We start from the raw sequence: 13088 nt of genomic DNA, 5'->3' as shown, positions 1-13088 counted from the left end.
AGTCCAAGGACATTTTCTGGGTTTTTGTTTGTTTGGTTGGTTTTTGTTTTTCACTGTGGTAAACAAAGCACCCGCATCAGTGTTTTGGGACCTAGTAGAGCTAGGGGGCTTAGAATTGCTTCCTGGTGGAGGAAAGAGAGACAAGAGAGACAAGAGTACTTTCAAAAGAGGAAACTAAATGCTGGCAGAAGAATAAAGGAGTATGTCAGTGTGTGCACTTAGGGAACTACAAACACTAAGTGCTGAAGAGCCCAGCAGGTATCAGGTCACAAAAACCACTGTATGATGTCCTCACTAAGCATCGGAGACAACCAATAATGGGCACTGGGAAGCCAGTGAAGAGCTGGACAAGGTGGTGGTGGTGGTGGGGTAATGACAGTCATATTTACATTTCTGGTTTTTACGATATCATAGTCAAGTCTCCTAGATTCATGAAAAACAAATCTGAGTCTGAGAAACCCCCCTCCAGAGGTGGAGAATCTATTTTCCTTCCTAACCACATTAAACTTCAGCACTTTTTGAAACACCCTCTCTGCATAGGGCGTTGGCAGGGGAATGTCTCGTGAACTCCTTTGACATGCCAAGGTAGGGGAGTAGAAGAGGCAAGTGCGGGCAGGTGGGAATCATGCCAAGTAAGGAAAAATGTGGGGCTCAAGCCCTAATGCCAAGTCACCAACCAAAGACCCTAAAGAGCATACATTTAATAATATCTGTTCACACAATATTTTGCAAATTTAATTTTGCTATTCAATTTGTCCTATTTCAATTATATTTAATTGCATGTCAGAAATGGGTTTAACTTTGAACAGTATTGTACATATAATCATTTCACCACCTTTTACCTCTCACTTAGACATAAAAGAAAACCAGCATTTCCTAACCACCTGGTGAACATTAATGATAAGATAATTAGACTCCAACAGAGTTGTTTTGTATACAGAGCTACAAAGTGGCATTCAGCTGTAGGTTCTAATATCACATAACTTCTATGTGGGCTGCCTTGAGTATAGCATAACCTGATAGGAATTTTTCTGTTTTAATGACTTTATATTTTCATTCAAAACAATCCTGTTCTCAGGCAATAACAAGGATTGGCAAAGATGTGAAGAGGTTGGAACCCTCACATACTGCTGGTGGAATGATAAAATGGTGCAGCCACTTTGAAAAACAATTTGGCGGTTCCTTCAAACGTTTAACAAAGGGTTACTATATGACCCAGCAAGTCCACTTCTAGGTATATACCCAAGAGGACTGAAAGTTTAAGTCTACATAAAAATTTGTACATGGATATTCACAGCAATATTATTCGTAATAGCCAAAATTGTCAACACAGCCCAAACATCAACTGGCGACCAGATAAACACAATGCTGTATATGCAAAACATGAAAATCTTCTTCAGCAATAAAGATGAATGATATACTGACACATGCTACAACATGGATGAACTTTGAAAATGTTATGCTAAGTGAAAGAAGCAAGGCACAGAAGCCCATTACTATGAAATGTCCAAATAGGTAAGCGTATAGAGACAGAAAGTAGAACAGTGGTTGCTTAGTGCTGGACAGTTGGGAGAAGAGTGGGGGAGTGACTGGTCATGGGTATGGGGTGTCTCTTGGGGGATAATGTTCTAAATTTGGACAGTGATGATGGTTATACCATCCTGTGAATACACTAACAGCTACTGAACTGGTCATTTGAAGTTTATACTATGAATAATATCTCAATAAAGTTATTATTAAAATAATAATTCTGTTCTTTCTCCCACAAAAGTTCCCTAGGTCATGTGTTTATTTCTATCCTCTCTCCCCACCCATCTGCAAAGTAATAGCTCATTGTGTATGTTCAGTATGCTCCCACTCTCAGAGTTTCTGGAGCACTTCCTACTTCTCTAACACAGCTCATGCTGATATTTTGTCACCATGCATCTGTCCCCTCCATTACATTGTCAGTTCTTCTAGGGTAAGGCTCACATCTTAATCATTAGAAATTCTCTTCAGTGCTTGCCTAGACATATATAGGAAGTACTCAATAACTGCTTAGGGAATAAGGAATAAAGGAAGAACTGCTTTCAGATTAAATACCTGGTAGGATTCCACAACATAGAAGAGCAAAATATAACAAAGTCTCCCGCATGCGATTATTCTAAATTGGAATAACTACTGGATTCCATTTCGCTCTGGATTTGACCAAATAATTTTCTGAGGCAAGGTTAGTTTTTGCCTATCGCCTAATTATCAGAAGTACTTTTTTAAAGATTTTATTAAGTAAATATCTACATCCAACATGAGGCTTGAAATTACAACCTCGATATCAAGAGTCTTACGCTCCACAGATTGAGCCAGCCCTTCCTATCATCTAATTATCAGCTAGTAACTACTAAGTATTTTACTTTATTGTTGATCATTGTTTAATTAATAGCAAATATTTTCTTTTCTCCCTGGATAAACAAGTAACAGAGTTCACTGAAAGGGGTGGTATGGGCTCACTCCATCTTCCCTTTTTTGTCCACAACCTGATCCATGAGGTAACTAACTGTATAGGACAAAGTTTCAAAACTATTGCAGTCATTACATCGAAGGTTGAGTCTGTTATTACTAGTGTGTATCAAATCCATCTGAAACGCATTGGCTTAAAACAATGACAACTTAGTTTTCATGATTCTTTGGATTGGTCTTCTGCTGGTGCCACCAAAGATTACTCCTGTGGCTATAGTCATGTGTGGTTTAACTGGGGTTGTGAGTCCAAGCCGAGCTCATTCACATGTCTGGAAATTATTGTGAGCTACTGGCTGGCATACCTCAGTTTCCCTCTGTGTAGTCCTCTAAATGCACAGTAGGTTGGACAGGGCTCCTTCAAAGCCTGGTAATTAGTGTTCCCAAAGAGCAGAGTGAAAGCTGCAAGATCTCTTAAGACATTGGCTCTAGAGCAGCTCTGCCCTCTAGAACATTTCAGCAATGATAACAATGTTACAAAACCATGCTGTCCAATATGGTAACCACTGGTTGCTTGCGACCATGTGGTACTTGAAATATGCCTAATATAATCGAAGAACTGGATTCTAAATTTTATCTCGTTATAATTGATTTAATTTAAATATAAATGGTCACATATAGCTAAGGGTTACCACATAAGACAATGCAGTTCTAGAATTTGCACTTCGGCCACATTCTATTGCTGGAAGCAAGTCTTGAGGACCCACATAGACTCAAGAGAATGGGGAGATACAATGCATTTCTTGGAGAGGGGAACAGCAATGATCCACATCAGAGGGGCCAAGATATACAGAATCATGATTCACTGTCGTAACAATCTACCACACAGGATAAAGGGGAAAGGGAGGGTTGGGGTAGGAAGGCATCTCAAAGACAGTGATATTTGAAGAAAGAGCTGAAGGAAGTGAGGAAGCCAGCCATGAGACTATCTGGCAAAAGAGGAGGCAGGGAGAACTGCAAATACAAAAGCCCTGAGGGAAGTGCTTGCCTGGCTTAGCAGGCTGGCACTGTCAGAGCCGGCTACACAAAGGATGAGGGTGATAGCTTCTGGAAAAATGTTTCCTATCATGAAAGTTAGAGGGAAGTAAGTCTTTGTGGTTGACAGGAAAGGCACCTAGTAACTACATATTTCTTATACCGCAGACATCTAGTTACCTTGCTGACTCAAGGTCTGGCCATTAACCTAAGAATGCTCTCTGTGACAGCCTTACCACAAAGCTTATGCGTTTTCCATTCTAATAGTCCAAAGACCTCAATCCCTACTCTGGGCAAGCGCATGTGAAATCAAGCTCTGGCCTGTAAGCACTAGACCAGATCAGCTATAAGAAGGAGGAAGATACAAAATCATTTCAAAAACCAAAACTGAAACTGTATTGTCTTTTATTCATTATTTTTTTTAATGTTTACTTATTTTTGGGAAGAGAGAGAGAGACAGAGTGTGATGGGGAGGGGCAGAGAGAGAGACACACACACACAGAATCTGAAGCAGGCTCCAGGCTCTGAGCTGTCAGCACACAGCCTGATGCAGGGCTCGAACCCACGGACCGCAAGACGATGACCTAAGCTGAAGCTGGATGCTCAACCAACTGAGCCACCCAGGTGCCCTTGAAACTGTATTTTAAAAGTTACATGCTCTGAAGTTTTTAATACGAGCACATATGGTCTCAAATACCTCCAAGTCAAAAGTAATGAATGAAGAGCACAATGTCCCATGGCCATAAGAAAATGTTCAACTTCTCTCTCATCATAAGGTGGCATAAGAGCATATGACAGAGTTTTCCAACAAAGATTTCCACCAACAAAGACAAATTAAAAGATATTAAATTCAGATAATCTGAAAGAAATATGCCAAACACAAGAGTAGACAGCAATTCATACACAATGATCCCAGTCCTTCAGGAACTTACAGTCGACAGAAGAGAGGAGAATGCTGATCACCATGTGTGACGTGCCACAAATCTTTGAGAGAAGTACAAACAGGGCACTGAGGAAAGAGACAGAAGGTGGAGGGAGGTAAAGGAGGCACAAGCAACCTTTCCAAAAACATGTGAACTGTGTGTTGAAAAAGAGACCGGAATTAGATTCAAGGTAATTAAGGGAAAAGCAATTCAAGGAAACAGAATGAACAGGTGAAGTAATCTAGTCTCCCATGGTTTTCCCTGTGAAGCAGCTTCCGAATGCTCGTTTAAGCTAAATGAAGTCCTGGAATGTCTGATTGATGAAGACCTGATTCAAATATCAGACTTTAACTACTAAAACCAGTGTTTTCATTCTCAACAGAATTTCTCCCAGCCCAACATCCTGTTTAGCAGAGTCCACCTTTCCTATCATTTCTGGGCCCCTTTCAAACTCAGCATGCTGTTTGGCCACTTACTGGTATTCTTAGGCGTTTCTGGCAACAGGGTAAATATCTCCTTATTCAACTTTCAATGCTAGAGAGAGATTCTCAATGATCCTCCTGTAATGTCTAGGAACACTTCTCTCCACTTGCTATAATTGGGAAGGAAAGGAAATTAAGAGATGAGAAGGAACAGATCTTCCTTCCCTTATGATGGGGTTATGTCTGGATACTGTAAGTTCAAAACATCATAAGTCAAAAAATGCACTGAGGGGCACCCGGGGGGCTCAGTCAGTTAAGCATCCAATTTTCTGGGGCGCCTGGGTGGCGCAGTCGGTTAAGCGTCCGACTTCAGCCAGGTCACGATCTCGCGGTCTGTGAGTTCGAGCCCCGCGTCAGGCTCTGGGCTGATGGCTCGGAGCCTGGAGCCTGTTTCCGATTCTGTGTCTCCCTCTCTCTCTGCCCCTCCCCCGTTCATGCTCTGTCTCTCTCTGTCCCAAAAATAAATAAAAAACGTTGAAAAAAAAAAAAATTAAAAAAAAAAAAAAAAAAGCATCCAATTTTCGGCTCAGGTCATGATCTCACGGTTCATGAGTTTGAGCCCTGTGTCTGGCTCTATGCTGACAGCTCGGGGGCCTGGAGCCTACTTTGGATTCTGTGTGTCTCCCTCTCTCAAAAATAAACAAACATTTAAAAAAATGCATTGAATATACCTAATCTACCAAACATCATACCTTAAATGTGCTCAGAACACCTACAGTAGCCTACAACTGGGCAAAATCATCTAATACAAAGGCTATTTTAGAATGAAGTTGGCGGTCTCATGTAATTTATTAAACATTGTACTGAAAGTGAAAAGCAGAATGGTCGCATGGGAACAGAATGGTTGTCAACAGGATCCGTCCTTGGCCCTTTTGTGACTGCATGGTGGGCTGGGGGCTGTGGCTACGATTGCCAAGGATCATGGAAGGGGACATCCTGCATAACACTAGCCCAGGAAAAGATCCAAATTCAAAATTCGAAATATAGTTTCTCCTGAATTCCTATGGCTTTTGCACCATCACAAAGTCGAAAAACTGTAAGTCCACCATCGTGATGTCAGGGACCGTCTGCATAAACAAGTGACTGGGGTGCCTTAAGTCTGAAAGTCTCTCAAGTCAATCAGCTGCTGTTCATTTTCGTCATGAACATGGCATCGGCTCACTGGAGTGGCTGAGTAACATCAGTTACTTCTGGCAGCACCGACATGGGCAGGATCTTAAAAGTCACTTGATATGAAAATAAGGTCTGAGGAACTCTGGAAGAAGCAGAGGAATCCTGACATCCGCTTCTGTCCTAAATTGGCAACTCGTTACTCTGCACTGAGACAAGGGGAGAAGAGACATACCTATGTGGGTGTGAACTAAATCCTGGTATCACCCCTTCCTCTGTAAGGAACAACTGTCTCCTCTCCTTTCTTTTTTATTTTTTAAATAATTTATTTTTTTTATTAAAAATAATTTATTGTCAAATTGGTTTATTTATTTTTGAGAGAGAATCCTAAGTAGGCTCCACGCTGTGAGCACAATGCATGATGTGGGGCTCAAACTCGCAAACCGTGAGATCATGTGACTTGAGCCAAAATCAAGAGTCAGCTGCTCAAACAACTGAGCTACCCGGGCGCCCCTCTCCTTTCCTTAATCTAAAGCCATAATCCAAACTGTCTCTATAAAAAGTGCCAAAGTTCACTGAGATGCACTTTTCCTAAAATTTTCTAGACCATAATACTAAAATTACAGATAAAGCAGATCTTTTGGTTCTCCTGCTTAAAACCCTCCAGTGGCTTCAAATGAATTCTAAACTTCCTACTAAGATCTGGACCCTCCCTGCTCTCCAATCTCAACTACTAAAAATACCCTAATTTCTAGTCTCAAAGTCTTCATTTCTGTTCCTAGAATATGCCAAGTGTTCCCTCCTCATGCCCTTTGCAATCCAGAAAGTTTTTGCTTCAAATCTTCAAAAGCTCCTTCTCCTTGTTTAGATCTCGGCGCTTGGTATATATGTGGGATGAATGAATGAAAAAAGGAGTAAGTGGACTAGAAAGAATCAAGGAAGGCAACTCCCAGGAAATGGGAGTAGTTCATAGGAAGCTGGTCTGCAAAGAAAGCAGCATGGAATGGCTCTGAGCAACTGAGGAAGGAAGGAGTCATCTCCTTTAGCCCGTCAAAGAAAAAGTTATTTCTCGACACACTATCTGTGTGCTTTCTTGGCGCTCTCACTGGCCCTCATTGGTCAAAGAGATTCCCAAGGGTTGTCCTCCCCGACCCTTTAGCGTCACAGCACCAAAACCGTCCTCGCTATTAGTATAAACAACACCTGTTCCCCAGCAGGGCCAGGCCTCTCTCTTCTGAGCCTCTCCAGCTCCAGGCATCTGCTTTGCTGGAGCATTCAGCACACGTGCCTGTCCTGACTTCTTTGCGGACCTGACTCCTACACCGGACTGAGCCCTCTATGAAGGCACACATCTATTCCCTAGAGGGTAAAGCAGGACCTCAATGAATTTATGTATGAAAGAATAAGGAGATATTTAAAAAACCATTCAGCGGTATAGTAAAAGCAGAGATTAGTAGCCAAAAGCCTGTGTGACAATCCAGTGCATGCCGTGTAGGCACGCCCTTACCTACCATGAGCCCTTGGGTTTGTCTTGAAACTTCTCTGCATGTTAATAACAAAACCTCTCATTTTACTAACTTCACAGGTGAGACAGTGAATGTGAACATATCTCAAAATTGTTCAGTGTTGTAGAATGAGTAGTTAACTTTTAAAATGATGCTAACCTCAAGTTTTACCAACATTCTCAGCTCTTCTCTAAGACAGAATTCTTCCCTCAGCTTCAATTCACTGCAATCTGTGAAGGAAAGTTCTAGCTATTTTATCTACAGCTTTGGATGATGGAGATGGGTGCCCAACCTTCCATTAGCAGGAACAAGTGAATTTAACTCTCTTAAGGGAACAATTATTTCATTCTGAGAAAAATGGAATTATGTGATCCTCCAAGATTAGGCAAAAATGTTTGGAAAGTATAAAACTAGGTTCCAAGCTTCTTATGTCCCTTTAGATTTTTAGAAGTGTAATAACTTTTTGTGAACCAATTTGTTCCAGACTAAAGTAGCAAAGTAAAGCTCTGTGATGGTAAAAATAGTTAGCCAAATGATATCACATACGCTAATTTAAATTTTTTAAATGTTTATTATTTTTGAGAGAGAGAGACAGAGACAGAGAGCAAGCAGGGGAGGGGCAGAGAGAGAGAGGGAGACACAGAATCAGAAGCAGGTTCCGGTCTCTGAGCTACTAGCACAGAGCCTGATGCAGGGTTCGAATTCACAGACTGTGAGATCATGACCTGAGCTGAAGTCAGCCGCTTAACCGACTGAGTCACCCAGGCGACCCACACATACACTAATTTAATATAAATACGAAATTTCTCCAACTGATTAGTCTAACAATGGACACCTTTTTTCCAATCCTTCAAAGGACAATTAAATCAAACACATCCAACCAATTCTCTTTCTTCTCTTTGAGAGAGAAATGGAGTCAGATACCTGACATCCTAAAACTGCTTTCTAAACTCCCATACTGGCATGGAATACCAGCACTTTAATGCTAATAATACAAGGTCCACAGGAAAGAGGGGGAAAAATGAGAAATCACAGGCAAGGGTGCAGTGAAACTTCACTTTCATACATTGCTAGAGGCGGAAAATTGGTTCAATCACTCGGGAAAGTAGGTTGGCAATATATCAAGAATCATTACTATGTTCATATTGTGTGAAACAAGAATTTCACCTTTGAGAATATATCCTAGGAAAATGATCAAGAAAAAGCTACAAACACAAAGGTTTTCATTATAAAGTTATTTATGATTAAAAAGATTTGAAAGCAAATTAAATGTCTAACACCTGGAAAATATTTAGGCTCACTAGGGTATGGCTACACTAGGGACCATTACATAACCTTGAAAAATTACTGTGATAATGACGGCATAGCAACATGAATAAATAGACATGATATATATACCTAAGCAAAAAAGTCAGGATTAAGACGATATGCCCTATTAGAAATAGGAAATAGTCACCCAAATGAAGATGGTTGCATTACAGTAGTAAAATTAAGGTCAATTTTTTGTTCTCTATTTTATAAAATCTGTCATGATATTTTCACAACTTAAAATTTAAGAAAGGAATACTAAATGGAATCTAGTTCATTTATCACTGAACAAATTATTACTTTTATTTATTTTTATTTTTTTTACTGAAGTATAATTGACATACAATATCCTATTGGTATCCTGTGTCCATCGTAGTGATTCGATATTTTTATACATTACAAAATGATCCCCATGGTAAGTTTAGTTACCATTTGTCATCATATACAGCTATTACAATATTATTGACTGTATTCCTTATGCTGTATATTATATATTCACGACATTAAGTTTTTTTAACTCCAAGTTCGTATCTCTTAACACCATTCACCTGTTTCACCCATCTACCAGCCCCTCCCTACCCTGGGAACCAACAGTTTGTTTACTGTATTTCTGAGTCTGTTTCCATTTCGTTTATTCATTTGTTTTGCTTTTAGGACTCCACATGTAAGTGACACCATATGGTATTTGTCTTTCTCTGTCTGACCTATTTCACTTAGCGTAATATCCTCCAGGTCTACCCATGTTGTCACAAATAGCAAGATTTGATTCTTTTTTTAATGGGTAAGTGATATTATCTATATATAGCACATCTTCTTCATCTGTTCGTCTATTGACAGACACTTAAGTTACTTCCACATCTTGGATATTGGAAATAAACACACGGGTGCATATATGTCTTCAAACTGATGTCTTCATTTTCTTCAGATAAATGCCCAGAAGTGGAATTGCTGGATCATATGGTAGTTCTATTTTTAATTTTTTGAAAAAATATGGAATGTTTCACGAATTTACATATCATCCTTGCACAGAGGCCATGCCCATCAATCTTCAATAATTCCAGTTTTAGTGTAAGTGCTGCCGAAGCAAGCACAAATTACTACTCTTAAAGAATGGCATTATTAGAGCACCTGGGTGGTTCAGTTGGTTAAGCAACCAGGACTCTTGAATTTGGCTCAGGTCATGACCTCACGGTTTGTGAGTTTGAGTCGGGTGTCAGGCTCCATGCTGACAGCACAGAACTTGCTTGGGATTCTCTCTCTCCCTCTCTTTCTCTGCCCCTCCCCAGCTTGCGCTCTCTCTCTCTCTCTCTCTCTTTCTCAAAATAAATAAATAAATAAATAAATAAATAAATAAATAAACTTAAAAAAAAAAAGAAGACAGCATGATGCTTCAACTAAAGGCACAGCTAGAGGCTGGTATGGCTGAAACCAGTGTTTAAGAGAGAAAACAGTAAGAATGAAGTGACCATGGTGTGAGTAGGAGGCAGGTCACATCACATAGGGTCTTGTAGACCATTCTGAGGACTGTGACTTTTATTCTGAATCAAATGGAAAGCCACTGTGGAGTTTTGATTCATTGGAATAGGAACACGCTGGGCACTGTACTGAGAATAAACAGAGACTAATAATTGTAGCTCCTAATAGCAGTAAGAGGTAATCAGATTCCTGTTTTATATTTTGAACATGGAACCAACAGGATTTTCCAACAGATGGAATATGAAATAAAGACAAGATTGAAGGTGATTATTATTTTTTATGTAAGCAACCAGAATCGAGTTCTTTCCATTGAAATGAGGGAAGATCGGGGAGAATGATTTTGAGCAGCAAGTTCAGGAATTCAGTTTGGACGTACTAAGTTTGAGATGTCTATTAGATACCCAAGTAGACATGACATGTAAATAGATACGAATTTGGTGGTGACTGACATACAGATGGCATATAGAACCAGGAGACCCAATGAGTTCAGGAAGGAATGGCTACAGAGGAGTTGGCATGACCTGGCTCCTGGTGCATCCCACTTTTAGGAAGCTGAGAAAAAGAAGAAGGGGTCAGGAGAGGAGATTGAGAAGGAGCTGCCAGTGAGGTAAGAAGAGAATCTGCACAGCGTAGTGTTCTAGAAGTCAAGTAAAGAGAATGAACAGAGGAACCATTAGGGAGTTGACAGGAAAGGAAGGACTGAAAATAGACCTCTGGTCACATCGCAGCAGACACTAACACACAGAGACAGGGTAAGTTACAATGAGGGGTGTGTGAGTGAGAGTGGGAGCTCAGGATGGCTTACTGACTTGAGAAGAAGAACGCGAGAATTAAGTCTTCAGAGGCTTTCATTACTGTAAAAGTGTTGTTTCATGTGTGTCAAAACATAAACATTAATGGGTTTTTTTGATGCCAGCAGGTCTGACTATATAATTCACAGAGCCCCTTGTTCAAATGTTACTAAGAATTTCAAGATGGCAGCACCAGAGCATTAAACCAAGTGCAGGGCCCTGTTAGGAGTGAAGGCTTATGTGACTGTAATTGCATGGGACACACAACCACAAAGCCGGCCCTAGATGCAAGGCATCTCAGCTTAACAAATAAAAGTACTGCTGGTACAGCAGGCTTCCTTAGTTTCTTGTTTAAAAACAAAACAAAACACTTAACATTTATTGGAGAATACAAGCAGAAAAAATAAATGATATAAACATAAGGAGAATCTGTTAGAATGTAATTTACTTTTTTTTCCCCCAACTTGCTTTCAAAGCTAAATCAGCATATATGGATCTGAAGTCATTATAGTATGACAGCAAAAAAGGGCAGAAGAGTCATTAAATTTGATAGCACTAATAAAACTACATGAGAAAAGGGAAAGAAAACAGGCTTACTTTTCATTAGTATGCAGACAAAATAAAAAAAAAATCTCCTTCACAGTGCTTTAAAAGTTTTGGTTAACGTCCCTAAATGAACATTTAATATATAAATTCATTTTGGTTCCACCCCATTGACATAAAAAATGATGCCTGAGTCAGAATACTAAGTATAAATGCTAAAACTAAGATAGGAATGCTTCACTTTCTCACAGTAGTAAAAGAGTATTCCTTCCTACACTTTTCAAAATACATGCACATGTAAATGTATTCCTTTATTCGGCTAATATATGCAATATCTACTTTACCAGGTACCATATAAGGTGCTAAACTTGTACTATTTTTCTCTTTCAGCTTTATTCTAAGTATAACTGAAAAGGCCGGTAAGCAACACCTCTTGCTTTATTGCACATTCCAGGTCATGCCATGACTCATTTGGAGGATTTTCCCTCCAGGAGTTTTGGTAACACTCTTCAGTGAATTTTTACTCCAAAGATCCCTTTTTAGCTCAAAAGCTACTTGCTCTGTGAAGCCTTACCCAATCTTCCCAAGTACAGACAATCATTATTCATCTGTGCCTCCCTGGCCATGTGTTCATGCTCACATTACTATGCCTTTGCTATCCATTATAGTTACTTGTTTTCAAGTCTCTGCTTGTAGATGGTGAGATCTGTGACGGCAAAATTAGTCTTATGAAGTGTTAGATGCCCAGTACCTAGCAAAGTACATGGCATATATCAACTGCAACACAGAAGTTTGTTTAACAAAAAAGTATTAGATAAATGATACCAGGGTAAATATATCCAGAGGTGGTTCATTAGAAATGGGCTGTTCTATTAAGGGGGTGGACTGTATATAATTGCTTGGTTTTACATACCTCTATTTCCTGCTCCATTTGTTGTCCACTCTTAATTTCATCGCCAGTGATAGCTATTAAGATGCCTTGCCTCTCCCTCTCAACTTGGATATTCTATGGCCTTTTGGGGTCAAGTTCCAATGATACCTATGAGGCTTAGGACATAAATCAACTGCAGACAACTACATGGAGTGTGGCAGGTAGGTGTAGCCTCACTTTGAGAATGGCTGCTTCCAGGAATGAATACAAGTAATAGCTTTACTAACAGTTCTTAGTGGGCTATGCATTTAATAAGGAGGAAGTCAACATAGGTGCCAATGGCTGGAGGGGAACTTGGAAATTAATCAATTTTAGAAAAAGGTCAATCTCCCACATTAGGTAACTTCATCACACAGCAAGACCTTGAAATTACAGATTTGAAGTTAGAGTGTCAGATTACCATATAGAGACACACACAGCCTAAATTTAATGGTGGCATGTTGCTGATTGAAAGACACTGTTCATGGGGCGCCTGGGTGGCTCAGTCGGTTGAGCGTCTGACTCCAGCTCAGGTCATGATCTCGCGGTCTGTGAGTTCGAGCCCCGCGTCG

The 13088-nt window shown here is 40.0% G+C and overlaps 1 protein-coding gene and 1 non-coding gene across 10 annotated transcripts in view; both read right to left on the bottom strand.

Moving 5' to 3' along the window:
- UTRN (utrophin) overlaps positions 1-13088 on the bottom strand; it is a 582930-nt gene that overhangs the window by 116696 nt on the left and 453146 nt on the right. The gene's annotated exons all lie outside the window — the stretch shown is intronic.
- LOC122220825 lies at positions 9781-9887 on the bottom strand. The gene has a single exon (XR_006203003.1). It is a non-coding gene; the product is annotated as a U6 spliceosomal RNA (small nuclear RNA).

Source organism: Panthera leo, chromosome B2 (assembly GCF_018350215.1).
Source record: "Panthera leo isolate Ple1 chromosome B2, P.leo_Ple1_pat1.1, whole genome shotgun sequence".
NCBI classification, from domain to species: domain Eukaryota; kingdom Metazoa; phylum Chordata; class Mammalia; order Carnivora; family Felidae; genus Panthera; species Panthera leo.
This window is presented reverse-complemented; position numbering and strand designations above follow the sequence as displayed.